The sequence below is a fragment of the Telopea speciosissima genome, unplaced genomic scaffold (assembly GCF_018873765.1).
Source record: "Telopea speciosissima isolate NSW1024214 ecotype Mountain lineage unplaced genomic scaffold, Tspe_v1 Tspe_v1.0012, whole genome shotgun sequence".
NCBI lineage: Eukaryota > Viridiplantae > Streptophyta > Magnoliopsida > Proteales > Proteaceae > Telopea > Telopea speciosissima.
This window is the reverse complement of record NW_025317348.1, coordinates 704,826-713,947: the sequence shown is the minus strand read 5'-3', so window position 1 is coordinate 713,947 and position 9,122 is coordinate 704,826.

Below are 9,122 nucleotides of genomic sequence, written 5' to 3'. Positions count from 1 at the left end.
CTGACCTTTACCCTTCACTTTGACTGACCCCTCTTCCGTTGGTCTACTAAATTGACATAGACCTCTCCCTCCGGAAAAGTAAATCCACTCTCCCTAATGGTCGAGCTATTGACATCTCTGCCCCTGAACAGGAAAAGGTTTGGAACCCTTCCCTTATTCAGCAGAGTGGTGCTCACTGACCCGGTAAACGCAGAGAGATAGGAACGATCCCCTCGGCCCCGGATTCTCCACACTCAAAGACACCATCACAGCCCAACTCCAACACATGCAAATAACGCTCGACGCACGGACTATACTTTGACAATAGAATACCTGGAATCTCAAACCAGCACCAAGGCTGAGGAAAAGGAGAGAACGAACGAAGAAAGGGTTTCGATATGTCACATTTCCAGAATCGGAATGTCCCGAATCACGAAAAAAAGAAAAAGAAAGAAGGTGAATTACCGGGTCCAATGGGAATTGTAATGTTATTTAGCTTGAGCAGGAAACCATAAGGAGGATGGGAAGCTTATATGACTAGTAGATAAAGAGTAGTGAAAGGCCCGAGAATTAAAATCTTATATTCCTTTCTTGAAGCGGATTTAGTGGACGGACCTAACCCGGGATCAGCCTAAAGGCTAGGTGAAGGTCTTAGTCGAACCCTGGAACTGAAGGCGTCTCATCTGGCTTGTGTCTACGTCTTGGTGAACGAAGGGCGTATGTGTCTTCTTTCAGCAGAAGGCGAGTCTCACTACATCCAGGAGCTTGGGGCGAGGGATATACCAACTAAGGGGCTAAGGCAACTACCGCCATGAACACTATGAAACTATGAGTGAAGCGACCTACCCGCCGACTGGGGATTCCGGTATCGGTTATGTGAGGCACTGAAAGTGTTCTGCAAGATGAGTGATCTGCCTATTATCTGCAACACCAGGAACCCAATCCACGAGTTGATGGGGCCTTTGTCAATCAATGGATGAAGGATATGTTTTATACTTTCCGAGCAATGGATGTTTGCCCATGAGGACCGGAGTGCCTATGTCACTGGGGCTGCTCCTTGGGCACTAGCTCCTAAGACGACGAGAGCCATAAGGGAAACTCTTGCTTTCTTTCCCGATTGCTTGGCTTGAGAATGGAAGGTAAAGTAGAGTAGGAGAGCCGGTTGGGGACGGGAAGAAGAAAAGGGAAGGTAAGGCTTTGGGACAGAGGAGGAGTTAACATAAAGACTTACCATGTTGTTCCAGTTACGGGTGAAGCCTTTGCTTTCTATTATTCCACCGGTGCCTGTTCAGGGACAGAGCAGGTAGAGGTAATGGAAAGAGGGAAGGGCAGTAGTTGAGGTGCGTTCCAGTTCATACAATATATTATGCCTATGCCTGCGTAGAAGACAAGAACAAGACCTAAGAGAAAGCGAATTCGGCATTTGCAGGAACACTCGAGATGGTATTAAGTATAAGAGTAGGGCCATCATTGCAGCATTCTAACCAATTGATATTGACCGGCCGCTTTCCTTTCGAAAATGGCTTAGTATCGACTGGCAGTTGACTTCTCTACGGATCTATAGATTGAGATACCAGCACCGGTATCAGAAGAGAAGCATTCATCCTCCCCGTGTTCCTCTGTACCTCTTGTTAGCCGCTTCCCTTGATGGGATATCAAGGTTGACTATATAATAGTAGATCACTGAGAGGAAAGATAGCACCGACCTCATCCCCTCTCCGGACGGACATCGAGCAATGGAGCCAGCGGGTTCCGGTGTCCTTCTAGATTGATCCCGATATGGATATGTAGATGAATCCCGATAATGATCTCGAACTGCTACTGCTAATATTATGCCCGAGCTTGAACATAAGAATCTACTGAGACGGATGGTGCCGGACCAGGTGCAAGGATCGAGATACCAAACCCAGCTGCAAATCCCTAATATAGGTGGTTCGGACTCGGACCGGAGGAGAAACCAGATGAAGGGATGAAGCCAGGCATACCGGTGGATTAGACATCCCATCTCAGCTAGAAGAAACCGGTAGCCTGTTGAAAGGAGAGATATAAGAGATTGGCTGTCCTCCCCGCTTAATTCTCTCTGTCGGCCTCGGGACTAGAAGTTGGAAACACAAATGATAGGGGGTGGGAAGTACAACTACTATATTGATCTTGACTAAGGACTTATTGATCGGTGAAATCCTTTGTTTGATCGATCGGTGGCGCAATACGGCTGGAGGAGGGAGAAGAAATAGAAATGAGTGCTTTCCCACCGCTATAAAGTCTTAACTGAAATGCAAATCTTTTATTGAGGCAGGCAACTATTATTGATCGGAGAAGCAGGCTTGAATCAGTATCAGAATCGTCGGTTCTGTCAGCTGCTCGGTACTCAGCCTTGGGATTTCGGCCTTGATGCTGGATATCATAGCATCGATGGCCTCCTTTTCTTGTCTGAGTTGCCTGATCCTCGAGCTTGGGTAATGAATTCGAAGAAGACTCTCCGGCCTTGAATTCTTCCCTCTCTTCCGACTTCAAAAGGCCTTCTGGTGGAAAGAAATGGGGCCCCAAGTAGGGCTGCATACTCCAGACCTTCCATAAGGACGAAGTCGTATTTGGCACAGTTTTTCTCTTTATTTTATTTATAGTAAGTAACTATCACCTCAGGGAAGATTTTTTTTGAGGCGCTGTCAGCTACTTCTCTCGTCTCTGCGGGTCGTCTGGTCCATTATGGGCTTCTCTCGTGTTATTGGGAACTTTCCCCTATGCTCAACTCACTATAAGTATAGAATGGGAAAGAAAGCCAACCATCGGATTTGGAATAGCCATCAACAACCGGACCAATCGATCAAGAAAGCAATAGCAACCTCTCCTTTAACAGGCTCAACGCCTCGCCTCCCCCAGGAAAGAGTCCACGATCTCAATAGTGACTTTCGGAGGATGGAACTAACAATGTTAGAATCTTTATGGAGCAGGAGGAGCCAAAAGCCGTATCGCGCGAGGCGCTCACGTTTTTTGGCTGGAACACAAATGACTTTTTGGTTATTGCATTCCATCTCAAGCTGATCGATCTCCTCCAATTCGATGGAATGTCCCGGTTTTTCCGTAAATAGAGTTGGAGGGACGAATCGTCACCTCGCCTATCATACTCACTTAGGAATGAACCACTGAACGGCCCCTGGCTTTCCTATTGATCAAAGGCGTGAGAAAGATAGAAAGAGGAGTGTATCGATGATTAGTACTCACTCCTCTGATCCGGTTGTCGACCACAGAAAGCTGAACAGGTCATTGATCCTGACATCATCAACATCGACAGCTGGGGAGTGGTTTTTTTCTGGGCTGGTGGGGGCCTTTCCATTCGCTTTCCTTTCACATCGGTGTTACAAGGCCCTTTCTTTCTTCGGTGAGTTGCAAGAGGGGGGTCATTTTTGGGGGATAGGTAAGGAAATCATACTTTGGGAGGAATTCGGGATCGGTCATCGAGGAGGTGGGGGGATGGAGATGGCGACTAGTAGGAGATGACAACTAATGGATAGATAGCCTTCTTCTTTCTGCTGACTAATCACGGACTCAGAGTAACAACAAGACTATGACTCGTATGATTTGCTAACACAACAGATATAATCGAAATCTTTCCGTCGCCGGGATGCCCAGGTTCTTGCGCTGTCCCCCGAGTTCGCCCGCTGAATCTGGGACAATGCTCGCTGAACAAGATCCCTTCTCAGCAATCAGTTCCAGTGCCTTGTCTTTCATCATGTTGCATTCATTGCTTTCGAATGAGTCGGTTCAAGCAACTCATAAACCCAATATAAACAGTTGAACCCTGGTATACATTTCCTTCCCTCATCTCTGGTTCAGGACCAACCATGCACTCACAGCTACTACTCCGAGTTATGGAGAGTGGGAAGCTGAAAACCATCTTGTGATGTCTTGGCTTCTCAACTCTATGGAACCTACCGTTAGCGATGGTCTACTGTTTGCAAATACCGCTAAGGAGATATGGGACTCCGTGGTAGAGACTGACTCAGAACAGAACAACATTGCTAGAGTTTATGAGCTGAAGCAGGCACAGGCGTGATCAGTTCTCAGGGTGACAAATCTCTTGCAGAGTACTACTCTTCCAGAAAGAAGGAGAGGAACCATTATTCAGCTATAGCGGACCGGTTCGGGAAAGGTGGCCACCCATGTGTTCATTCCCAACCTTCCTTGTTTTGACTCCCGTCCCATCCATCGATGATGAAAGCTGTGCCTTCCCCCATTCCGGCCATCTTGGGGCAAGATCTGATGGTAGAGGCGAATGCTATGAGTAACAGGCTCAGAAGGCCCCCGTAATCAAAGAGGGAGGGTTTTGGTATTAATATTATAGTAAGTACGTACGCCCATAAACAAACCATTACCAACTCATACGACACTGATCCAAAAAATAAAGACTAAATGATGGCAATAGAAATCAAAGACTTTTGAAGATAGCATTGAGACTTTCTCAATAAAGGGTCACCTTCTATAGCAAGCGAGTAGACCTTTCTCTGAGCCAGGGTAGCAAAGCTAGCTCTTTGTATCATTGCAGGTGTCATAGGCTAGCGTTGATCTTTCAGAAGAACTTTAAAATTGGAGTAAAGGACGTTATTGGTGTACGAGGGGTCTTTCTCTAAGAAAGAGAGGTCGTCCTCAGCTTGGCCCAATAGACCTCGAGGCTAGCTGTAGACTTATCCCCTTTCCTCATTCTCTTTCTCTTCCTAGATACGTTGGGGCTTTAGTCAGATGTGCCGGAGTGGCATCCTAGACCAGGGTTGGATATTTCAACCACTGATATAGATAGTGAGTCCGGAGTCGGTGATACTATGGGATAAAGGCTAATGAATTAATCCAATGTGGTTCCCGATAAAGCTATTCCGTATAGAGGGGCGGCTCCTTCTTTTTCAACAAATCCGAATGGAGGGGGCTACCCAGATGAAGAGAGCTATTACAGAATAAGAGCTCCTTCTTTTTCTTCTGATCCAGATGGATAAAGCTACCCAGGTAAAGCTATTCAGATGGATAAGGGTATGCAGATGGAGGCGGCTATCCGGATGAAGGAAGCTGTACAGGTGGAGAAGGTAAAAAGCTTTAGGGTATAAAATATTTCCAATGAGTGGCCGATTGAAGCACCTATTCGTTATAGAAGGATAATTCAAATTCGACAAATCCCTCCCTCGACTCTATGGAACCTTACTCTCATCGGCTCTACGGAACCTTACTCTCATTTCTGGTTCTCTGATTCAAACAATTAGATGATTTCCCTCCTTATCCGCTTATCCGACTAGGTCGGTTGGCGCATATCCTAATCTTCTTTTCCTACCAATAGTCCACCACATCGGTTCCCCATCTCGTTGATACGTCATAGAGTGAAGAACCTGCTTCGGTTCGTTACGACCACTTAATCCACCAATAGGGCTCTTTTGATTTTGCATCCTTGGTGTGTGTCCAGACCCAGCATCGATAGCATCTCCAGATGGATAATACCTATGTGAAGTAGACTTAATGATTTCTTTTATTCCTCAACTCTCAAGGTCGGTTGGAACTGTTTTATTCGGGGTTGATTCCCGGCCGTACCCTCATCTAGTTCTAGATGATCCAGGTGTATAGAATGTGTATAGTAGGCGCCCAAACTAAAGGTGGTTATCTCTTCGAACGAATTGTGAAGGGTGCGCCCAGAGATCCTGCTTCTTTTGAAGATAAGGATAGTTGCCCAGGGAAAGAAATCCTTACTATTCGGATTAGATACTTGACTTTCCACCTCTTATTCTCCAGGACAAGGAGTTTGGGATTTGTATCGATGCGGATCCATTGGCGCAGCACCTCCCATATCTTCTTCTACATCCGACCACCCTCATGGAATTGTTTCCCCAGCAATTTCTGTTATGTCGATCAAGTTGGAGCCATCTATGGAGCTTTAGTCAGGGGTTGATTCCCGAAGGGTGGTCTTATCCCTCCCAAGGAAAGATGAAACACTCGGAACGAAAGATGAGACAAAAGATTCCTATAGATTGAAAGAGAGCTTTACTATTCTACCTGCTTAAATAAACAGCCTTGAGATAAGAAGCTTAAACAGCCTTGGGATAAGAAGCTACTCAGACTGAACCGGAAACAGAAGAGCAAGATACAGATATCTATAATTGAGAACCATAAACTATTCCCCACCTCAATCCATCCCTGAAGGGTATTCGAATAAGAATTTGCCACCCGACCCACCCGGAATTCATGAGCTGGAATTGGTTGGTTCTTCTGATTCCCTTTCCCCATCGGCTTCTTCAGCGGACTAAGGTGGTCCAGACTCAGCATCTTTAGCATCTTCCACGGGTAGTGACACAGGGGAGTGATCAATCGAATCGGGTTCAGCAGTTGGCCTTCAATCACTTTCCAATGGGTGGAGGTCTTGACAGAGCCTTTGCAGATAGATGGGTCGTGCCACCCGGAATGGTAGGGTGTATAGAAATGCCTTTTGATAAAAACTCTATTATTTCTGATCCGCTTCTCCTCATTGGGCCGGTTGGCGCACTTCCTACATAACATCTCACTATTGATTACGTTCTAGAATGTGGGTCGACTTCGGCAAACAGACAAGGGTAAGAGACGATCTCCCTTCCTCATCCTGCTACTCCTAGATCCGCTCCTCCTCATTCTTTCCCCGATCCGCTGGAACCTTCGGGTTCAATCCCCGGAGGGTGGTCTCATCCCTCCCTAGATACGGAACAAGACACAAAAGAAGAAACGAAAGATCCATCGAATCGAAAAGAAGGGTGTTGTGTATAGATAGCTCATGTGTGTCTCTCATAAGTAGGTCCGATTAGGCCGGTTAGCCGGTGCACATCTGTTGTGGATGAAGAAGGGTTTGACCTGATAGAAGAGCTTAACCATTTACTTCCCTATCTCCCTTAAGCGGCGGAGTAAGGTGGAGAACCAAAAACTGTTCCTCTCGAGAGAAAGTTGTGTGAGGCTAGGCATAGTACACTCGACTATTTTACTTCCTATCCCATACATAATATATATATGTATGGAGGTGGAGAAACAAAAACTGTTGTCATGAATTCGTGTCGATTAGATGGGTTGGCTTATTCGGATTCACCAGATGGTTCGGCCCATCTCCTTTGATTACGTCATAGATTCCTAATAGTATACCCGACGATTCGCCTCCCATCGACACCTCCCTAACCAACTGGATAGAGTCAACCCCTTCCACACCAGCGGCGTACTAAACCGTTCCCTTTAATAGTGGGCGGTCTAATAAACGGTTTATTGTTGCTCGATAGTGGCCTTTATCGAGAAAGGGAAAGGTGCACCCGTTTAAGTGTAGATTCGCCGGGATTAATAAGAGTAGGGCTCCCTTTATTAACAACCTTATACTATAGATGTCTTTCCTTTTAACAACCCCATTATCAATAGTAGGGCCCTTAGATACACGTATCAAACTCCAGGAATGCCGTTGTTCAATCTCGTTCGGTACTCTACCGCTTTTCGCTTGTTGAATCCTACTTTGCTTTCCGGTAGCGTTTTCAGGTCATGGCGGTATGGAAAGCTCTTTGAGCTTCCCTCTTTCAGATTGCAAGCGGATCAGAAACGATTTCCTTTCCGTCTTGTTATGTTCCGGGAGAGGGTTACTTTGACTTTGAGATAAACTAAACTCCTTTCGCTTCCGGGTGCTGGCAGCTTTGGAAAGGAAAGTAAATCTCACAGTTTTTAAGGAAAGTAAGGGAACAAGTTATGCAGCCCTTCTCTAATAGGGCACTCTTGGGGGGTAGATCAAATAGAATTCCCTTCATCTTTCCGTTCTTGCGGCTCGAAAAGATAGTTCACTCCCACCGTTGTTAAAGCAAGCCCTTTCATCCTTCCGGTAGCCGGGCTAGTCGGGTAGGAAAAAAACTAAGGTTCTGAAAGAAATTGCCAACAAGCTCTTTAAGACGAATAACTCTTTCTGTTTCGGGTACAGGAAAAAAAAACTAAGGATATCTCCTGATAGCTCGTGATAGTCTGTTTAGATAGTCGGTTTAGTTTAGGCGTTCAGTTCAAGCTATACTTGTTCTTCTTGGCGGATCAAAGATCATTCTTGTTCCGTTACGGTAAACGAGTAGGCGAATTTCATTACCTTGTTAAAGCAAGCTCTTTCAAGTGAAAGCCTACAGTTGGAACACAGAACGCGGTAACAGTTCAAGTGCCGAAGAGAAAGAGTTCCTGTCTGGAAAGCGCGGAATATACCTTTTGGACTCCGGGCCAGTTGAAAGCGAAAAGTGCTTTGTTGCGTTGTTCTAAGTTCACTCGCTCTTTAAGGCTTACTTCATAGGCCGTTGTTCAAGCTTTTTCGTGGCTAAAGCCCTTTCTTTTAACTTTTATTATCGTCTTTGAAGGAAGTACTTTCGTAAGCGATAGGATTCTATTGCCGCTTTCTTTGGGCAGTCCCAGCTAAAGAGAGGGGCTTCTCTTCGCTAGTGTTTTCTGAATCTTCCTTGCGCTAAGCTAAGCGGTTGCGCCTTGGCTCTCCCCTATATCTTTTGAGATGAGCTCCCGGCTTTGAGCAGAGCCGGTAGCAGATAGAGGATCAGAGAAAGACCTCCTTGCTTTCCGAATAGCCGGCTTTGGCGATTGCACTTTCCACAACATAGATAGGGCTTGCGGAAAGAGTCGTTGAAGAAGCCGAGACGAGAGAGAGACAAGTCCAGCTTCGGTTTATATATTTATAACAAGGATTTCCCCTCGTTCGACTCGCACGGTGAAATGATTGATTCAGTATGTCTTAAGGTAAGCGAGTACGGTCAGTCCAGCTTCGAAGGAAAGAAAGTAGGCGAGCAATGCTTTTGGCTTTTTTGATCTGCTTTCGGGTAGACTAGTCAAGCAGAGAACTCATACCGTGCGTTAAGCCTATACTAAAGTTAAGAAGGTAGGCGTAGCCTTTAAGGCGAATAAGTCTTTCTGTGCTGTTACGATAGCGAGTTTCGGTAAGTTCAGTAAGTGAAGTGACGGGCGAAGGTGGAAGAGATAGACCTCTTTCGGTTAGTCGGGTTACGGGCGTTTGTGAAGGTGACCTTCTTTCGGGCGAGAGGAAAGCCCACGGAGCGGTAGCGCTTGCCATAGATACTGGCGGTACTCGTGTCTGAGGTCTTCCCGGAATCGGGGAGGGAAGACCGAGTCAGTTG